This window comes from Mercenaria mercenaria, chromosome 5 (assembly GCF_021730395.1).
Source record: "Mercenaria mercenaria strain notata chromosome 5, MADL_Memer_1, whole genome shotgun sequence".
In the NCBI taxonomy this organism is placed as follows: domain Eukaryota; kingdom Metazoa; phylum Mollusca; class Bivalvia; order Venerida; family Veneridae; genus Mercenaria; species Mercenaria mercenaria.
The window spans coordinates 71947271-71970117 of record NC_069365.1 but is presented as its reverse complement, the minus strand read 5'-3'; the positions used below and the strand labels follow the sequence as shown (position 1 = coordinate 71970117).

Genomic DNA, 22847 nt, shown 5'->3' with positions numbered 1-22847 from the left:
TATTTTTTGTTTTTTTTTTCAGATACAGGCCACAGTCCAGCTAACTTAGCCTAGCTCTTTGCAAAGAGACAGTTTGGTTCTTTAATGTGCTCTGTGTATAGCACTGATACGTGCAAAGCCTTCTTTTGTAGAAAGACCCAGTACTGGCCTCTGAGGTGGGAGACACTCAAGAGCATCTCAGAAATTTCCAGTGCCAGGACTAGGATTCAAAATTTGGATCCCTGGACTGACAGTCAAGTGTGTTACCACTAGACCACCGGGCCACCTATGACACCAGTACTGCAGTTTTTCCCAGAAGCAGACTCAAGACTGTTATGTTGCAAATAAGCGCAATCGAGGAAAAACGAATAAGTATAAACTGTGTATGATAAAAGCATTAAGTGCTGCAGTTGATTAACCTCTTGTTATATATTCATCAATTGCTACACAATTAATAATTAAGAAAATCTGTTGTTTATTGTATTTTACCTGTAACAGACGAGTCTAATTATGGCATTATGACACAACAATATGACATTATGCATTCCCTACAGGTCTTTCTATTGATCTTTGTTTTCAAGGAGCAAAAAGTAATATACTAACATTAGACAGAAAAACTTTCCATGCCCCAACATTGAGTTGGGGTGGGGTATTGATTTGCCTTTGTTCTTCCATCCCTCTCTCTGACTGTGTGCCTGTTTGTTTGTCTGTGTGTCTGTCTTTTATAGTTTTGTGTTGTAAGCTGCTCAACCCTTACCCTAGCTGCTAAACTTCTATAATGAACTTTTTCATCTTTCAAATTGGACAGTGCCATTAACTGTTAAAAGGGGTGCTTACCAAAACGATACTGACTGAATGGCGAACAGTGCAGATCATGATCAGACTGCATGGATGTGCAGGCTGATCATGATCTACACTGGTCGCAAAGTCAGAATCAATTGTGTTCAGCATTATAAGGGTTAAAGAATGATTTGGAGATATGAAATTTTTCAGAATGTGTTGTACACCAGTTGTAAGTTTGTGATTTCAGAAAGTAACAGTTATTGCCCTTGGAAAAGTATTACCAACTTCTGGTTATATCAAGGAAAATGAGAGCCTATTTGTTAAGGTATTGGTGTACAACAAGGAAAAAAGAGATTAAAAAGTTCATCTGAAAATTTGGACATGAACAACATTTATGATATGGAAAGAAGGACACATCAAGATAAGGTGGCATAATGATGTTTATTAGAAATGCACAAGAGCACAAAAGGGGTGTATGAAGTTCTTCAGAGAATGTATAGACAATGACAGTGTTGTTACAAGGAAATAGGGGACTGTCGAAGCACAAAGGACATATTAAGTTCTTCTGAAAATATGCACAAGGACAGTATGTGTTACAAGGAATTAGGTGTATATTAATATCAAGGAGAAATATATACAGAATTCTTCGATAATTAGGACAACATTACATTGCAAGATCAAGAAAAAGGGGACAGCACAACTGTGGAGCGCATCAAGTTCAGCAGAAAATAAAGAAATTGGCATTAGATGTTGTGACAAGGAAAATTAGTTCTTGAGAAAAGATGTGCTTCTAAATTGACACTATGTTAGGGCTAGAGGATAAATAACATTATTGAGAAGATAGAGACAAGGAGAGCACATAAGACCAGGAAAAAGAGAGGGCATGAAAAAGAATATTTAGAAGATAGACAAAGATTGCAGATATGGCAAGAAAAATATATCACATTGAGCTCTGCAGAAGATGAATACAATGACAGGACTTGGGACAAGGAAAAAGAGAGCATGAAAAGTTATTCAGAAGATACGGACAAGGATTGTAGCCAGGACAAGGAAAACAGTGCACATCAAGGTCTTCAGAAGATCGAGACAGTAACAGCAGATGGAACAAGACAAAAGATGGCATTTAAAGCTCTTCAAAAGACATGAACAAGGACAGCACACGGGTCAAGGAAAAAGGGGGCATAATATGAAGCCCTTTAAAAGATATAGACAGGTAGAGCAAGTAGGACTAGACAAAAGATAGCATAATGGAGGTAATCAGAAGAATATGAGTAAGAACAGCACATAGAAAAATGTGGACTAGGACTGGGCATAGGACCAAGAAAAAGAGGTATAAGAAGCTCTTTAGAAGATATAGATGATTGCATCAGTAAAGATCAGAAGAAAAAAGATGGCATATTAAATTAGTCAGAAGATATGGACAAGAAAGGAGGGCATGCAAAATTATTAAAAAGAGCGTCAAACAATGACAACACATTGGACAAGGGAAAAGAAGGAATTTAAAGTTATACAAAAGATATAGAATAGGACAGCACGTAGAAAAAGTTAGAAAAGAAGACATGCATATTTATTCAGAAAATATGGACAAAGACAGCACATGAGACAAGAAAGGGGCTGATGAAATTCTTCAGAAAATATTGACTAGGACAGCATAAAACCTGGACAAGTTATGGATGTACCATCTGATTATAGTATATAGGACAAGGATAAAACCTGGACAAGTTATGGATGTACCATCTGATAACAGTATATATGACAAGGATAAAACCTGGACAAGTTATGGATGTATCATCTGATTACAGCATATACGACGAGGATAAAACCTGGACAAGTTATGGATGTATCATCTAATTACCTTGATGTGACTACCCTTGTCTGTGTTCAGACCCTGTGTTTTGTTCATAGGTGATAACTCCAGGGGCTATTCAAATTTTGTGTAATCAGAGCCAAGACTGATGAAGTCAGAGAAATTATTTAACAAAAAAAAAATTATCTAGTCATAAGCCAGACTAGTGACTACATTGCACACACACCAAGAAAGGTTGTTTTAGCTGGGGTGTGTTGGTAAAGACTGCAAGAAGAGTGACAAAGACTACCTTTAACATAAAGCATAGTTATGTAGAAGTGCAGTCAAACTTGTTATACATTTTGCATACTCTAAACTTTGTTTTGCCTTCAGTATTTCTTGTACTTCCTGCAGGTTTGAAATATGACTATATCTGAAAGGATTACAAGGGAAATTTCATTGGATTTCAGTTAATATGAGAAATGAAATTGTATAGAACAATTAAAAAATTTATCTAGATCTGCTCATTTGATATTGCTATTTCCATATTTAATAGCACTTGATACATTTATCGGATATTAGCTGCACTTCATTGTATCAATATTGTCTATATGCTGTCCCATTGGGTTTTCATTTTAATACCCAACGCATCATTTTAATACCCAACGCATCAAATATGAAGTGCACTAACAGGAATGAAGAGATGGATAAGGTCAAAAGGCTGCAAATAGAGATGACTGATTTTATTAGGTTTGTATGCAAAGTTAGGAACCCTTGAGACTAATAGTAACAATATTACCATAATTAAGTAATTCAGTGACATTTCAGTACTGTGCAAAATTTGCTGTAGTATGCAGACTTGATTGATGATCATGTTTTATTGCATGATAATACATGGGTAAATGAAATTTACTTTTATTTCGTCTTTCAAATTTGAAAAGCACCAATTAAATGTTCCCAAGAAATAGCTGATTTGGCTAAAACAACAAAATTTATGGCAGCAAGGTTTATTTCCCAGTATTATAATTAAACTTGTAAATTTGATTAAAAATTGTTAAACAATTCATAGAAAGAAAGATTGTTTTTTTATGCCCCCGAAGGGAGGCATATAGTTTTTGAACCGTCTGTCGGTCTGTTGGTCTGTCAGTCTGTCGGTGTGTCCGCAATTTTCGTGTCCGGTCCATATCTTTGTCATCGATGGATGGATTTTCAAATAACTTGGCATGAATGTGTACCACAGTAAGACGACGTGTCGCGCGAAAGACCCAGGTCCGTAGCTCAAAGGTCAAGGTCACACTTAGACGTTAAAGGTCATTTTTCATGATGTGCATTCGTGTCCGGTCCATATCTTTGTCATCCATGGATGGATTTTCAAATAACTTGGCATGAATATGTACCACAGTAAGACGACGTGTCGCGCGAAAGACCCAGGTCCGTAGCTCATAGGTTAAGGTCACACTTAGACGTTAAAGGTCATTTTTCATGATAGTGCATTCGTGTCCGGTCCATATCTTTGTCATCCATCGATGGATTTTCAAATAACTTGGCATGAATGTGTACCACAGTAAGACGACTTGTCGCACGCAAGACCCAGGTCCGTTGCTCAAAGGTCAATGTCACACTTAGATGTTAAAGGTCATATTTCATGATAGTGCATTGATGGGCGTGTCCGGTCCATATCTTTGTCATTCATGCATGGATTTTAAAATTATTGGGCATGAATGTGTACCACAGTAAGACGACGTGTCGCGCGCAAGACCCAGGTCCATAGGTCAAAGGTCCTAAACTCTAACATCGGCCATAACTATTCATTCAAAGTGCCATCGGGGGCATGTGTCATCCTATGGAGACAGCTCTTGTTTGTTACTGTAACTTAATTTATTTCTGAAGTGCAATATAATGCAGAAAAAATATCTCTATTGTAATCGTTACTTTGAAGAAGTCTTCAATTACGCACACAGGGAATATCGGCAACATCGGAAATTTCTTAAGTTGCATGATTTGAATGATGACATGTGCAGATTTCAAAAGCTTAAATTGTCATTTAGCTTTGGTGCATGCAGTGAAGGCATATTTGATTACATTGTGTTTTTGTTCAGGGAAAGAAATTATATTTTTTGCAAGCTTTTGAAGTTCTGAACTAAAATTTGGTGTAGGTGGAGAGGACAATGTGACTTGGTAGATAAATGAATTTATACAGATATTATGGTATATTTCTGTTGAAAGGGATGCTTTATTAGCCTGCCATGTGACTCAGCCCTGCTGTGCCTGGAGTATTTCTCAAATTGATAGTCCATTTATACTGTGAAATCATTTTATTCCATGGGCATGAAATTCTGTGGTTTCAGCCAAAACATCTGCTTTTGGGGGATTTCAAATTTTGAAGATAGAATGAAAATAAATTTTACTCCCTTGTTGATTAAATTTCATGGACTGACTCAATGAGTCTTTCATGAATGATAATGATTTTATTGTTTGTTTCTATATCAGTGAAGTATGAAAAGACATGTGCTTTAAGCATATGAATGAAGTGGTGTGTGGAGACGTGCTTTAAGCATATGAATGAAGTGGTGTGTGGAGACATGTGCTTTCAGCATTTAAATGAAGTGATGTGTGGAGACATGTGTTTTTAGCATATAAATGAAGTGATGTGTGGAGACGTGCTCTCAGCATATAAATGAATTGGTTTGTGGAGACATGTGCTTTAAGCACATAAATGAAGTGATGTGTGGAGACATGTGCGTTAAGCAAATAAATGAAATGGTGTGTGGAGACATGTGCTTTCAGCATATGAATGAAGTGGTGTGTGGAGACATGTGCTTTCAGCATATGAATGAAGTGGTGTGTGGAGACATGTGCTTTCAGCATATGAATGAAGTGGTGTGTGGAGACATGTGCATGAAGCATATAAATGAAGTGGTGTGTGGAGACATGTGCTTTCAGCATATGAATGAAGTGGTGACATGTGCGTTAAGCATATAAATGAAGTGGTGTGTGGAGACATGTGCTTTCAGCATATGAATGAAGTGGTGTGTGGAGACATGTGCTTTCAGCATATAAATGAAGTGGTGTGTGGAGACATGTGCTTTCAGCATATGAATGAAGTGGTGACATGTGCGTTAAGCATATAAATGAAGTGGTGTGTGGAGACATGTGCTTTCAGCATATGAATGAAGTGGTGTGTGGAGACATGTGCTTTCAGCATATAAATGAAGTGGTGTGTGGAGACATGTGCTTTCAGCATATGAATGAAGTGGTGACATGTGCGTTAAGCATATAAATGAAGTGGTGTGTGGAGACATGTGCTTTCAGCATATGAATGAAGTGGTGTGTGGAGCAGGGCTCCGGAAATTTTGATAACTCAATCGGTCCGAAACGAAAATCCTGACATCAGCGCTACCCCACCCACCGCATTCCCAATATTACATATTTTGTAAAACGTGATAGGGTAAAGAAATAAGCATGTCATGCATTAAAACTGAGTTACTAGTCACCGCGCGTTACCATACAATGAAGACAGTTATTCAGTGTTATGTGTGATCGTTACTTTGTTTAAATTTCGATGTTTTTCCGAGATAATACGAGGCATTGACACCGTGTGCGTAACTAGTCTAAAAGCCAATGCACGTGACTTCGATACCGTATACACGGCAGATACTTTGTGATGTTTCCTCATTCTTTGAAGGAATTCTATAAAATACAATGCGTCAAAGTGAGTTACACGACACATATTCTCTGCTAAACAGCCTCAGTATTTAAAGAATACTCTGCCGCGGACCGAATGTGTACGTTATTTGAACGCTGAGATCAAATTTCCCGCATGTATAGTACCAAAACGTCACGCGGGTTGGCCACGGATATTTCATTTCACTTACGTTGTACTTCAATAAGCAACTACATTTTGATCAAGTTATATGTTCTCTTCTGATGTAAACAAAATTTCATTTTGAAACGTTTTTTAAAAGACCGATTTGATAAACAGTGCCACTCCGGTTTTCTTTATCATTCGTGGTTGCCCGTCCATTTTTTTCTTTTTTGTACAGTCGGGTTGCAAAGACGATTTTCTGCTTTTGTTTCAACTGGAGCTCCAACAAATGAATCATGTAATTTTTTCAAATGAAGTAATTATAAAAATTATTTTTATCGGTTTTCCGTGTGATGTCTCATTAAATCAAAGACCTATAATGTACAATTATAGCTCTTTGATTAAAATTAAATTCCTTTGATTAAATGCAGCGACCATTTGTTTGTTACCGTGATCAAACATAGCCTTTTGAAATAAACCATCCGTCGGATTCTAAATAAAAGAAGTGGATCCCCGTCGAAATGATTTGGATCCAGTCAGAAACGTTAGGAAACCAGTCAGAAATGTTTAATACACCGCAGTCGGCTGTCTGCAAACATTAAAGGATGTGCCGCGCGAGCACTGATTGCGTCACGCGCTAATTACGGACCGATTATCAAAGTGACAATCAGACCGATTGACACGTTTATTGATTATCTGAAGGTGCGACCAACAATTTCCTGCTTGGCAGGTGATCGTGTATTTATACTTTTCTCCATTTTTACGGGACCGATTTTTTTCGTTTTTTCACTTCACGAATCGGTCTGAAAAGTCAAAAATCGGTCCAAAACCGACAAACCGGCAAATTTCCGAAGCCCTGGTGTGGAGACATGTGCATTAAGCATAAAAATGAATTGGTGTGTGGAAATATAATGCTTTCAACATGTAAATAAATTGGTGTGTGGAGACATATGTGCTTTCAGCATATAAATGATGTGATTTATGGTCAAGTCTGTGCTTTAAGCATATAAAAGTGGTGTGTGGGGACATGTGCTTTCAGCATATAAATGAAGAGGTGTTTGGAGGGATTTGCTTAAACATATAAATGAAGTGGTGTGTGGAGAGTTGCATTAAGCATATAAATGAAGTGATGTGTAGAGACATATGCTTTCAGCATATAAATGAAGTGGTGTGTGGAGACATGTGCTTTCAGCATAAATGAATTGATATGCGGAGACATGTGCTTTCAGCATATAAATGAATTGATGTGTAGAGAAATGTGCTTTCAGCATATAAATGAAGTGGTGTGTGGAGACATGTGCTTTCAGCATATAAATGAAGTGGTGTGTGGAGACATGTGCTTTCAGCATATAAATGAAGTGGTGTGTGGAGACATGTGCTTTCAGCATATAAATGAATTGATTTGTGGAGATATGTGCTTTCAGCATATAAATGAAGTGATGTTTGGAGACATGTGTTTTTAGCATATTTTCAATAAAGTGGTGTATAGAGGGATGTGCTTTAAGCATATAAATGAAGTGGTGTGTGAAAGGATGTGCTTTAGGCATATAAATGAAGTGGTGTGTGAAAGGATGTGCTTTAGGCATATAAATGAAGTGGTGTGTGAAAGGATGTGCTTTAGGCATATAAATGAAGTGGTGTGTAAAAGGATGTGCTTTAAGCATAAATGAAGTGGTGTGTGGAAACATTTGCTATTAGCATATAAAAGACATGGTGTATTAAGGCATTTGCTTTAAACATAAATGAATTAGTGTGTTGAGAGATGTGCTTTCAGAAAATGAATGAATTACTGTTGTGTTGGAGACAAATGCTTTAAGCATATAAATGCTGAGGTGTTTTGCGACATATACTTTAACTTAAAAGAAAAATGCCATATTTTGTAAAGAAATAAATGTAAACAATTGTCAAAAACGATGTTTTACCTAGTTATGTTGAGTTTAAACACTGGTACGTTGTTGCAAATGCATCAAAACGAAGACATGTAACAGCTTTTTAAAAATGGTGAGTTTTTAAATGCGCTGAACTGTCTAGAAGTGTGACCTCTTCATGCAGTCCCTTTCTAGAATTTAATACATATATGAGTAAATTGACAATGATTTTGTAGAATGATATACATGTTTTATATGCTGTTTAATTTTCATGTAAAACAGTGCTTTCTTTCTATGACTTGGTGATGTTCAAACTTTTTTCTCCGAAACATTGACCTAACTCTTAAATCATGCATGCTTTGGTGTTTTGTTATCTTTTCTTAAATTTTGAGTTTGGAGAGTAACTCGCCTTAGATCTTTTTGAATTCTTGTGTTTCTAAATTTCAAGATTAGAAATTATACATTTAACAAATGAGTCACCTGAAATATATTGGTTTAAATATAAACTGGTGTGCTTGTCTTAAAGGGACATGCCATGCATATAAATGAAAAGAAAACACATAGAGATTCATTTAGTTCTTGGTTGGCTTGTTTTGTTAAACTTGCTTTTGCTGGTAGATATGCCCCTTCCTCCCGCAATATATTCTAATGTATCGCTCCCCAAGTCTATATATTACACACCTACTTTTAAATAACAAGTTGCTTTCAAGAGGAAAGGAAACCTATATATGAGCCGTGCCATGAGAAAACCAACATAGTGTGTTTGCGACCAGCATGGATCCAGACCAACAGGATCCATGCTGTTTGCTTTCAAAGCCTATTGCAATTAGAGAAACTGTTAACAAACAGCATGGATCCTGACTAGACTGCACGGATGCGCAGGCTGGTCTGGATCCATGCTGGTCGCAAACGCTCTATGTTGGTTTTCTCATGGCACGGCTCATATATACTGTTCTACAAGTAGCATTGTTTATTAAGATAGATAAAAAAAGTTGTTAATTATCTACAGTCTACAGAAAACAAGAGGCAGAGGCAAATATATTTCATTTCATGATAAAGAGAAGCTGATGTTACTATGTAACAGGGTATATAATGAAAATTTATGATGTAAAAATTTGTTTTTGCAAACAAGACCTATTTTTCTTGTTTTCTGTATTTTTCTTTTCAATCTTCTTTATAGCAGTGTACGTTAAAGGTTGTTAAATTGGCTTACTTTAAGAGAAACTTTCACAAAACCTCAAATGATATATATATTAGATTTTGTTATAGGGAATTAATTAGAGAAACTTTCATAAAATCTTATTAGCAGTTAATGTATACTTAAAATTGTTGTAAGGACTTAATTGAAGAAACTTTTACAATATCTCTTTAGCAATTTATTACTATATTGAATAGTGTTATATTAGAGAAACTTTTTCAAAACCGTATACTGTGAAATCATTAATATTCGTCGGGGACTAATTTTCATGGTTGAGTCAATCCACGAAATTTAATCCCAACGACCAAGTAAAATTCCCATTCATTTTATGTTCAAAAGTTGAAATCAACGAATTCATATCCCCATGAAATCGCTGTTTTGACCAAAACCACGAAATTTCATGCCCACGAAATTAAATGATTTTACAGTATTATATATAGTTATTGATGTATATTTAATATCATTATGGGGACTTAATTAGAGAAACTTAGGCAAAACCTCATTTAATTTAACAGTTAATATATGACACCATGTATTTAATATTTTGACTGTATCTAAGTATTCTATTGATGGGTCTTCATGAAACTTTACACTATAGGGTGGTGGTGCACATGCAGATTTTGTCAGGATCACTAAAAAAATTTCCGCAAAACAAAGTAATCCATTGTTGGATCTTCATGAAATTTATTAGATACAAATGTAGATCGATGTAGGGCAGTGATATATCTTTAACCCTTAGTCTGCTGGTGGCAAGTGATTCTGCCTTTGCGACCAGTGCAGACCAAGATCAGCCTGCACATCCGTGCAGTCTGATCATGGTCTGCGCTGTTCGCTATTCAGTCAGTATCTTTTTGGCAAGGACCCCTTTTAACAGTTAATGGAACTGTCCGAATTGAAAGATGGACAAGTTCATTATAGAAATTTAGCAGGGTAAGGGTAAATCAGGATCTCTTCAGTAACTGTTGTAACCTCCACAATAACTGGTTATTGCAGAAAATCTTTCATTTAAGACCTCATTTGTAGTGTGCAGTAAAGATAATATTAGAGAAATTGTCTCCTAACCTTATTAGCAGTGCAAAATAGAGAAACTACCACAAAACCTTGTTACAGCTGTAAGCTATGAATTGTATAATAACCTTCACAAAAACTCCTTAATAATGTTTATTATAGGTTATTGCAGAAAATCTTTCATTTAAAGACCTCATTAGTATGTGTGCAGAAAAATATAATTTTTATTAGAGAAACTGTCTCCTAACCTTTATTAGCAGTGCAAAGAAGAGAATCTGCCAATTGTAAAACGTTGTTACCATATTTGCAGTAGCCATAGTCTTAGTAACATAGTAAACACTGTTATGGAGAATCTTTTGTAAAAATGTTACAGAGAATCTGTTACCGAAACTTCAAAAGTAGTAATGTTAAAGTTTAATTTATAGAGGAAACTTTCATGAAAACTTATTTTAAATGTATTTAATATAATAGAAGTTTATATGAAGGACTGTTGAGTATTTAAAATCATTTCACATTTTTACATTTTACACGAAATGAAAATAAGAATAAAATAAATAACACAACTGACCATATAAGAATGTTAATTAAATGAAAATATTAGAAGTCCCTACCTTTCTTTACATTGAATCAGAATTTATTCCATAGCTAAGTCCTAGTTTTTAACAAACAAAGACCATCTTTCTACAAATATAAGTACACACACAGGGACAATTGTATTGCCCACTTTACTAGATGTAGATGTCGCAGATGTGATGTTCACATTTTATTGGGGACATCAATTGGAGGTAATTACCAGTTTCAGTGATTGCTATATAAGGTTGTAAAATAAAGATGGCCTTGTATTAAACTTGCTTTAACAAAGTGTAGGCGGTTCCATATTAAACTTTTACTTAACTAAAGGGGCATGCATCTAGACATTGATTAAAATGTTTAAAAAGATTTAAAGACCAAAAAGTTGGGAAAAACTATAAAATATCATAAATCAGTACTAAATAAAGACCCATAAGGCTTTAATTATATTGTTTTTGCCCTGTCCGTCCCTCCGTCCTTCACACTTCATTTCCGATCAATAACTGGAGAACCATTTGACCTAGAACCTTCAGACTTCATAGGGTGGAAGGGCTTACAGAGTAGACGACCCCTATTGTTTTGGGGGTCACTCCATCAAAGTTCAAGGTCACAACTTCCTTCTATGTTAATCAAAATTCAAACCTTTGACAAATATTATAGAGAAAACAATTACTGGAAATAGGTTTTAACAAAAAATTAATATACTTATATTGATAAACAAACTATATGGCAGCCATATTATAAACAATGGTCTTTAAGTTGATACAATTTTAGTAACGAGTGTTACAGAAATAACAGAGTAATTTATTATATTTTCTGTTTGAGTCTTAAATAAATATTCAGGATCTATAACTAAAGGATGTTTTGGCATACAATAGAATAGGGTGATCTGTCTGTGGTCATACCAATCACTTCGGTTCAAAAACTTGCAACATGAATATGTCACTGCCTATAAAGCCCTTTGCTGCTTTCAAGGGAGTTAATTAGATTTTGGTGAACAAATAGATTTGTTCATAAATTTTTTCACAGCAACATTTTTAAAGCTTAAAGTTATGAACTGGAAAGAGAAGTTGCAAACTTTCGGAATTTTTCATACTTTCAGTCACAGCATATTGATGTTTCTTGGAAAAGTATATTGAACTGTCAGTATTGTAGAGATATGCACCGCGCCATGAGAAAACCAACATAGTGGCTTTGCAACCAGCATTGATCCAGACCAGCCTGCGCATCCGCGCAGTCTGGTCAGGATCCATCCTGTACGCTAACAGTTTCTCTAATTCCAATAGGCTTTGAAAGCGAACAGCATGGATCCTGACCAGACTGCGTGGATGCGCAGGCTGGTCTGGATCCATGCTGGTCGCAAAGCCACTATGTTGGTTTTCTCATGGCGCGGCTCATATGATTTTCTGTCCGTTTTCATTGCCTTAATGATAAAGGAAATGGTTATATTGATTCAATAATTGGTTTCTCTGATATGGTTGCATTGTCTTAATCGAATGTCTGAGGTAACAGCTTCATTCTTGTTATCTTGTCATATTGTAGTGTTCTTGTAGCAAAACATTTTTCTAAGGTGGCTGCTTTTTATGCCCCCGAAGGGAGGCATATTAGTTTTCAACTGTCCGTCCATTAGTTCATCACAACGTTAACTTACAACATTAACTTTTTGCATGAAGGCACTTTACTCGGGAACCACTGCACCCAGGACCTTCAAACTTCACATGCTGGTAGAACTTATTGAGTACATGGCCCCTACTGACTTTGGGGTCACCAGGTCAAAGGTCAAGGCACTGCGGGGGCATTTGTCACCATTAGTGACAGCTCTTGTTCTGACTAGATTACTGTCGATCATCTTTTAAAAGTAACTTGTAGTTTTTGGGTCAACATTTGGAAGAAGAAAGAGGACTATTTTACTTGTCCTGGCATTTTATATCAGCATGAGGTTCCTGAGACTTTTCTTGAAAGTTAAATTTCAGTTGCATATGGTCCTCAGATATACTGTACAGTCAAACCTGTGTTAAAGTCCACCTCTGAACAGAGACCACCTGGCTTTAAAGACCACATGTTTCGTTTCCCATTGTAACATTAATAGTGTATTTTAACCTGTAAATAAAGACCACCTCCGAATAAAGACCACATTTTGGCTCTCCAAAGGGTGGTCTTTATAGACAAGTTTGACTGTATTTTCTTAAATACTGTCCCCATTATTATCAATCCACACATGGGGACTGGCCTTAGTAAATGGCAGACACATTTTGGTGTAGAATCTGTCACATCAAAGGTCAAGGTCACTGGGGTTAGTTTTCCTAAGTTTTATTGCAGAGAATAATTAAGAAGCAATAGTTTGTTTGATTGTTTTTAATTATTGTCCATAATAAAACTTGTACATGCATAGACATTTTCTTCTTCTGTATCTTCAAACATTGGAGAGAGAAAACAGTTTGCAGAAATTAAACTTAGGTCCAAGAAACTGGTGAAGATACAAAAGTTCATGCATGAGAGAAGGAACTTATACAATTTGCATCAAAAAACTAGCTAACTTTATCAAAGAGTGCATGAATGAATAATAATCATATTTCAATTAAGTCAATTAAGAAACTACATACCTAAGTAGGCCAGAATGTGATACTAAAGAAGTGGATGCATTAAAAAATTTAAGAACATGCAGTCTGATTAAGTATGCTAAAGTGTGGAATTATAGAACTACTTCATGGAGAATTTCATTTTAGGCCAAGAAACTAGAAAGGTGCGCCAACATATGAAACCATACAAGAGATTTAGACAAAAGAAACCAAAAGCCTAACAAGAATCTTAGATTAATGTGTCATTGTGTAAAGCACCTAAAATGTTCTAATCTAAATGAAGAGCCAGTTTTGCACAGTTTTCCTTTTGTCTGATGTGTGTGGAAGACTACTGAGTGCAATAGAAATAAATTGGGACAGAGCTTTGAATAAATCTGTTTAGATTGAAGTGAGATACCCAGACAAGCCTGATAGAAGAAATTAATTGTTATGCAATGTCTTAGATAGGATGGCAGTGTTGATATATTAAAGAAAGTGTCTGGATTTCTATGTTACATGTCTAGTCTAATCCTTGGGAGAAAGTAAACAGGGTATTAAAGTGTTATAATGCAATTGTTGTCGAGCCTGCTGGTGTTGAGCTCAACATAGTTGTCACAATGGCGGTTCAGTGTATGTGCTTGCGTGTGTCCATCCATCCATCCAAGTTTGTCCAGGCTGTAACTTAACCATAGGTCAAGGGATTCTTAAATAACTTGGCACATATGTTTGCCTCAATGACATGGTGTGTCCCATGCAAGAACCAGATTGGTAGCTTAAAGCTCAAGGTCATACTTTGAGGTCAAAGGTCAAAACTCGGTGCTCCTTTGCTTGTTTGGGCTATAACTAGGACATGGATTGAGAGATTCTTAAAGACTTTGGCACAAATGTTTGCCTCAGTAAGATGATGTGTCATGTGCAACAACCAGAAAATGTTAGTCCTTTTGACAGCTGGCAGGAAAACATGTTGCTCGTGGGCATCTAGTTTTTTAAGCTGCTGCCGCATGTTTTGTTATGAAAATTAAATATACTAATTTCTTCTTAAATCTTGTTTTTCTCATATATTTGTCAAAGCTTTGTCTATTGATTTACCCAGCTGGAAGTTTTCTGAATCTATAGTTATGTCTCCCAACACACAGTGGTGTGGGAGACATATTGATTTACTCCAGTGTGTGTGTGTCTGTGTGTCTGTCACAAAGCTTGTCCGCACTCTAAGTCGAACATTTCTCATCCGATTTTCACCAAACTTAAACAAAATGTGTTTGACCATAAGACCTCGGCCAAGTTCGATAACTAGCCAAATCGGTCCAGGCGTCTTAGAGTTATGGCCCTTGAATTACCAAAAATCGGTCTTTTTACTCTTGTCCGCACTCTAATTCGAATATTTCTCATCCAGTCTTCACCAAACTTAAACAAAATGTGTTGACCATAAGACCTCGGCCAAGTTCGATAACTAGCCAAATCGGTCCAGGCATTTTGGAGTTACAGCCCTTGAATTATCGAAAAATTGGCCTTTTTACTCATGTCCGCACTCTTAGTCAAACATTTCTCATCTGATCTTCACCAAAAATTAACAAAATGTGTTTGACCATGAGACCTCGGCCAAGTTCGATAATTAGCCAAATCAGTCCAGGCATTTTGGAGTTACGGCCCTTGAATTATCGAAAAATCAGCCTTTTTACTCTTGTCCGCACTCTAAGTCGAACATTTCTCATCCGATCTTCACCAAACTTGAACAAAATGTGTTTGACCATGAGACCTTGGCCAAGTTCGATAATTAGCCAAATCGGTCCAGGCATCTTACAGTTACGACCCTTGAATTACCAAAAAAGTCTGTCTGTTTACTCCTGTCCGCTCTCTAAGTCGAACATTTCTCATCTGATCTTCACCAAACTTGAACAAAATGTGTTTGGCCATAAGACCTTACCCAGGTTCGATAACTAGCCAAATCTGCCCAGGCACTTTTGATTTATGGCCCTTGAATTACTGATTGGATCCACTCATCCAGACCATCTAATTGGATCCACTCGTCTAAAACATCTGGAGAAACTAACATTTTTGATAGGGGCAGTTGTGGGAGACATGCGCTTTTCTCAAAAGCATCTCTAGTTTTTGATTACTTCCCTTTATGACACTGACTGTGCAAGTTCTTGTGCAATATTGAAAGTAGCATTGTTTTACTGTGTAATTATGCATATTGTGATTAGTGCTTGTCCATTGTCTGTTTTATTTTAGTTTTTCCTGAAATCTTACTCAATTTAAGTGCCAGTTTCTCCCACAAGATCTAGATATGATAGTATTCAGTAAAAACAGAATGTACGCCATGACAGTTTGATAGAAGCAAGAAGTTTATTGTCTCGTCTTCCGATTCATATGGGAAAATTTCAAGCTACTTGCCAAGGACATTTATCTAGTTAGTACCCAGGCACATGAGTTAGTTCAACTGATGACTGTGACTACAGGCGAAAAACGATTAAGAACTTCCTGGAAAAGTTTCTTCTCTGCTGTGAAACTCAATTAATTCAGGAGGAAACATACTGTGCAAAGTAAATAAAGGCCCAATAATTGTTTCAAAATAACCATATCAGTTATCATGAAGGTGTTACTTTTTCAGTTATTAACCTTTTGAACATAATTATTTGACCAAAATCTAACAAATTCGTATCTTTAGCAAAGAAATATGAAAAAAAGTCTCATGTCTGCCATTTTTAGCTCACCTGTCACATAGTGACAAGGTGAGCTTTTGTGATCACGCTAGCGTCCGTCGTCCGTCCGTGCGTAAACTTTTCCTTGTGACATCTCTAGAGGTCACATTTTTTGTGGGATCTTTATGAAAGTTGGTCAGAATGTTCATCTTGATGATATCTAGGCCAAGTTTGAAACTGGGTCACGTGCCGTCAAAAACTAGGTCAGTAGGTCTAAAAATAGAAAAACCTTGTGACCTCTCTAGAGGCCATATATTTCACAAGATCTTCATGAAAATTGGTCAGAATGTTCATCTTGATGATATCTAGATCAAGTTCGAAACTGGGTCATGTGCGGTCAAAAACTAGGTCAGTAGGTCTAAAAATAGAAAAACCTTGTGACCTCTCTAGAGGCCATATTTTTCATGGATCTTCATGAATATTGGTCAGAATGTTCACCTTGATGATTTCTAGGTCAAGTTTGAAACTGGGTCACGTGCGGTCAAAAACTAGGTCATTAGGTCTTAAAATAGAAAAACCTTGTGACCTCTCTAGAGGCCATATTTCTCAATGGATCTTCATGAAAATTGGTCAGAATGTTCACCTTGATGATATCTAGGTCAAATTCGAAAGTGGGTCACGTGGGTTTAAAAACTAGGTCAGTAGATCTAAAAATAGAAAAACCTTGTGACCTCTCTAGAGGCCATATTTTTCATGAGATCTTCATGAATATTGGTCAGAATGATCACCTTGATGATATGTAGGTCAAGTTCGAAACTGGGTCATGTGCCGTCAAAAACTAGGTCAGTAGGTCTAAAAATAGAAAAACCTTGTGACCTCTCTAGAGGCCATATATTTCACAAGATCTTCATGAAAATTGGTCAGAATGTTCATCTTGATGATATGTAGGCCAAGTTTGAAACTGGGTCACGTGCGGTCAAAAACTAGGTCAGTAGGTCTAAAAATAGAAAAACCTTGTGACCTCCCTAGAGGCCATATTTTTCAATGGATCTTCATGAAAATTGGTCAGAATGTTTACCTTGATGATATCTAGGTCAAGTTCGAAACTGGGTCACGTGGGTTTAAAAACTAGGTCAGTAGATCTAAAAATAGAAAAACCTTGTGACCTCTCTAGAGGCCATATTTTTCATGAGATCTTCATGAATTTTGGTCGGAATGTTTACCTTGATGATATCTAGGTCAAGTTCCAAACTGGGTCACGTGGGTTTAAAAACTAGGTCAGTAGATCTAAAAATAGAAAAACCTTGTGACCTCTCTAGAGGCCATTTTTTTCATGAGATCTTCATGAATTTTGGTCGGAATGTTCACCTTGATGATATCTAGGTCAAGTTCGAAACTGGGTCACGTGGGGTCAAAAACTAGGTCAGTAGGTCTATAAAATAGAAAAACCTTGTGACCTCTCTAGAGGCCGTATTTCTCAATGGATCTTCATGAAAATTGGTCAGAATGTTCATCTTGATATGTAGGTCAAGTTCGAAACTGGGTCACGTGCGGTCAAAAACTAGGTCAGTAGTTCTAAAAATAGAAAAACCTTGTGACCTCTCTAGAGGCCATATTTTTCAATGGATCTTCATGCAAAATTAGTCAGAATGTTTACCTTGATGATATCTAGGTCATGTTCGAAACTGGGTCACGTAGGTTTAAAAACTAGGTCAGTAGATCTAAAAATAGAAAAACCTTGTGACCTCTCTAGAGGCCATTTTTTTCATGAGATCTTCATGAATTTTGGTCGGAATGTTCACCTTGATGATATCTAGGTCAAGTTCGGAACTGGGTCACCTGGGGTCAAAAACTAGGTCAGTAGGTCTAAAAATAGAAAAACCTTGTGACCTCTCTAGAGGCCATATTTCTCAATGGATCATCATGAAAATCTGTGAGAAGTTTCAGTTTGATGATATCTAGATCAGGTTCGTAACTGGGTCATATGCGGTCAAAAACTAGGTCAGTAGGTCGAAAAATAGAAAAACCTTGTGACCTCTCTAGAGGCCATATTTTTCACGAGATCTTCATGAAAATTGGTGAGAATGTTCACCTTGATGATATCTAGGTCAAGTTTAAAAGTGGGCCACGTGCCTTCAAAAACTAGGTCATTAGGTCAAATAATAGAAAAACCTAGTGACCTTTCTAGAGGCCATATTTTTCAATGGATCTTCATGAAAATTGGTCATAATTTTTTATCTTGATGATATCTAGGTCACATATGCTCAAAAACTAGGTCACTATGTCAAATAATAGAAATAACGACATCATACTCAGTTCAACACTGGGTCATGTGGGGATAGGTGAGCGATTCAGGACCATCATGGTCCTCTTGTTAGCTCACCTGCACCAAAGGTTCAGGGTGAGCTGTTAGTATAGGGTGGATGGTCCGTTGTGCGTCGTCCACATTTTTACTTAAACATCTTCTCCTCTGAAACTACTTGTCAGCATCCTTATGAGGTCCTCTATCAATTTTGTTCAAATTTGGCCCCTTTTAGGGGCTGCTAGAACTAAAAATAGAAAAACCTTTAAATGACTTCTTCTCATGAACCGCCTGATAGATCTTCATCAAACTTGGTCTGTAGTATCATTATAAGGTCCTCTTTCAAATTTGTTCAAATGGGGGCACTTAGCCCCTTTTAGGGGCCGCTGGAGCTAAAAATAGGAAAACCTTTAAATGACTTCTTCTCATGAACCGCCTGATAGATCTTCATCAAACTTGGTCTGTAATATCATTATAAAGTCCTCTTTCAAATTCTTAGCTCACCTGTTACGAAGTGACAAGGCGAGCTGTTGTGACCGCTTGATGTCCGTCGTCAGTCGTGCGTAGTGCGTCGTCTGTCAACAATTTCTAAAAAAAATCTTCTTCTTGAAAACCGCTGGGCAGAATTACACCAAACTTCACGGGAATGATCCTTGGGTGGCCCCCTTTCAAAATTGTTCAAAGAATTGAATTTCATGCAGAACTCTGGTTGCTATGGCAACCAAAAGGAAAAACTTTAAAAATCTTCTTGTCCAAAACCATAGGGCCTAGGGTTTTGATATCTGGTGTGTAGCATCATCTAGTGGTCCTCTACCAAAATTATTCAAATTACCCCCCTAGGATCAAATATGGCCCCGCCCCGGGGGTCACATGGTTTATATAGACTTAATTATATAGGGAAAACTTTGAAAATCTTCTTGTACAAAACTACATGGCCTAGGGCTTTGATATTTGGTATGTTGCATCATCTAGTGGTCCTCTACCAAATTGTTCAAATTATCCCCCTAGGGTCAAATATGGCCCCGCCCCAGGGGTCCCGAGTTTTACATAGACTTACATAGGAATAAAGTTTAAAAATCTTCTTGTCTGAAACCACAACACTTAGACCTTTGATATTTGGTTTGTAGCATTGTCTTATGGTCCTCAACCAAAATTGTTCAAATTGCACCCCTTGGGTGAAAAGAGGCCCTGCCCTGGGGGGTCCCAAGTTTTATATAGACTTGTATAGGAAAAAGCTTTAAAAATCTTCTTTTCTGAAACCATACACCCTAGGCTTTTAATATTTGGTATGATGCATTGTCTTGTAGTCCTCTATCAAAATTGTTTCAAATTATGCCACTGGGGTTAAAAGAGGCCCCGCCTTGGGGTCACTTAGTTATTATGTGAGTTATATAGGAAAAATACTTAAAAAATCATCTGATCCTATTTCCAAGACTGTTTAATTATGATTACCTGATGACCCCAAGTAATATGATGTCACTTGACTGTTACCGTGACTTACTGACCTACTTTCTTGTTTTTTAAGATACAGCCTTTAAATTTTGATGACATACACAGTTTTGCACACAAATTGTAAAACTGAATTTCATTAACCATGAATGTGACCTACTGACTTTCTTAATATTTTATCATCAGTTTGACATTTGAAACATGTAGCTCATATTGCTCAGGTGAGCGATCCAGGGTCATCATGACCCTCTTGTTTCAAATGGGGGACTTAGCCCCTTTTAGGGGCCGCTAGAGCTAAAAATAGAAAAAAACTTTTAAATGACTTCTTCCCATGAACCACTTGATGGATCTTCATCAAACTTGGTCTGTAGCATCATTATAAGGTCCTCTCTCAATTTTGTTCAAATGGGGGCACTTGACCCCTTTTAGGGGCCGCTAGAGCTAAAAATAGAAAAACCTTTAAACAACTTCTTCTCATGAACCACTTGTAGGATCTTCATCAAACTTGGTCTGTAGCATTATTATAAAGTCCTCTCCAAAATTTATTCAAATGGGGGCACTTAGCCCCTTTTAGGGGCCATTAGAGCTAAAAATAGAAATACATTTAAATGACTTCTTAACATGAACCGCTGGATTGATCTTCATCAAACTTAGTCTTTAGCATCATTATATGGTCCTCTATCAAATTTATTCAAATGGGGCCACTTGGCCCCTTTTAGGGGCTGCTAGAACTAAAAATAGAAATACCTTTAAACAACTTCTTCCAATGAACTGCTCAATAGATCTTCACAAAACTTGGTCTGTAGCATCATTATAAGGTCCTTTCAAAAATTTGTTCAAATGGGGGCACTTGGCCCCTTTTATGGGCTGCTAGAGCTAAAAATAGAAATACCTTGAAACAACTTCTTCTCATGAACCGCTTGATTGATTTTCATCAAACTTGGTCTGAAATATCATTATATGGTTCTCTCTCAAATTTGTTCAAATGGGGGCACTTGGGGCTGCTAGAGCTAAAAATAGAAATACCTTTAAACAAATTCTTACCATGCACCGCTTGATGGATCTTCATTAAACTTGGTCTGTGGCATCATCATATTGTCCTCTCCCATGTTTGTTCTAATGGGGGCACTCACTACAGCTAGAGCTGAAAATAGAAATACCTTTTAATCAACTTCTTATCTTGAACTGCTTGATGGATCTTCATCAGACTTGGTATGTAGCATAATTATATGGTTCTCTCCCAAGTTTGTTCAATGGGAGCACTTGGCTCCTTTTATGGGCTGCTAGAGCTAAAAATAGAAGTACTTTTAAAAGTCTTTTTTAATTTAAAATTTATAAATAAATTTTTAAATTTTTTTTTAAAGTTAATAATTTGTCACAAGCAAGATCTAATTAGGTCAAAGTCGGCCTCAGGTGAGCGACTTAGGCCCACTTTGGCCTCTTGTTCTTTCCACCTCGGTAGCCTAGTGGTAGAGCTGCCGCTTCGAGTGCTGGAGGTCGTGGGTTCGATCCCCAGCGGCGTCATACCAAAGACGTAAAAAATGGTACTAGTTGCTTCCTCACTTGGCGCTTAGCATTAAGAGGATAGTGCTAGGACTGGTCAGCCCATGCAGTGTCAGTATAATGTGACTGGGTAGGGTATCATGCCACGTGTCTACGGCGTGATATTCCAGTGAGGCAGCACTATAAAGTTGGGCATTATGCTCACTGCTACAAGTAGACGTCGTTGTTTATATGACAGAAAAATTGTTGAAAAAGACGTTAAACTTGAACACACACACACATTTCCTTTTCATTCCTTATTGTTGTCCTTCATCCTATTGTCCTTGACCCTATCTGGACCCTTCTGCATATTGGGTAGAGTGCTCAGAAGGCCATGATCCATGAAGGCCTTACTACCAGAATGGTAGGTATTCTGCACTATTCTATCTGTAAGGAAGAGCTAATGAATGCCTTCTATTGATAAGAGTCAAGGGAATAGAGGTTTTCTACTGTACCAAGAAGAGCGAAAGCGTTTTTGCTTTTGAAAAAAAGTGTTAAATCCATATAAATGGAAAGAAATTATGGAGTGGAGCCATTGAAGTGGAGATTGAAAATCTCATAGCTGATTTGACTGGAAGGTCACATTATAAGTGTTATTCCCAGACACATGGCTCCATTGCAAGGCTCCACTCCAGTGATTTACAGTATATCTATTAGACACCTTGGTAACACTGTCTTTTAAATTATGAGAGAAAATCCAGAGATCCTAACAATTTGTTTAAAAATAGTCATTTAAATTGTCCTTGCGGGTGTTCTAAGTTTGCAGCGCAAAGATCTTAATTTCTCCATTTCTGCATTATGTTCCGATGCATGTTTAGACCCACCCTTTATGCTAAATATGTGCATTTAAAAAGCAGCGTTTATGTATGCATGAACACCAGAAAATAAATATAGTCCTTATAATTCCAAGTATTAAACTTGTTTGACTGTTCATTTTTTTTAATGATTTTGCCTTTAGAAAACAAATTTTTAAAGCATGACCATTGGATAGGAAATAATCTAACTGAGAAGATGATGTAGCTTTTAGAAATAAGGAAGTTGTTGTGCTCTTTTGAAATATAATTACAACTGCATTCCAATTTGGCATCCAGTCACAGGCTACAATCCTCTTAATACCGAGCGCCATTAGTAACAAAGATGTAAAAAATGGTGCTCACTGCTACATGTAACACCAGAGTTTATATGACTAATTAAAGACGCTACACAGAACACATGCACAGGCACTCAGTCTCATCAGACCAATCGAGTCTGCTATTATTTTCACATAGTTGCATTTTGTGCTTCACAAAACAGTATAATTACTCCATGGGACAACAGGTTTTTTTTCAGGAACTTTGTTTTACAAAAGAAGTGTGAA

At 36.9% G+C, this 22847-nt stretch overlaps 2 protein-coding genes across 3 annotated transcripts in view; one reads left to right on the top strand and one right to left on the bottom strand.

Annotated features, from left to right (window-relative positions):
- Nucleotides 1-11224, bottom strand: part of LOC123557588 (uncharacterized) — a 36965-nt gene extending 25741 nt beyond the window's left edge. Inside the window, exon 1 of the mRNA XM_045349141.2 lies at nt 11039-11224. The gene's annotated coding sequence lies outside the window, so the exon portion shown is untranslated. The remainder of the gene's footprint in view (nt 1-11038) is intronic.
- LOC123557589 (arginine--tRNA ligase, cytoplasmic-like) overlaps nt 1-22847 on the top strand; it is a 252954-nt gene that overhangs the window by 148668 nt on the left and 81439 nt on the right. The window lies entirely within an intron of this gene.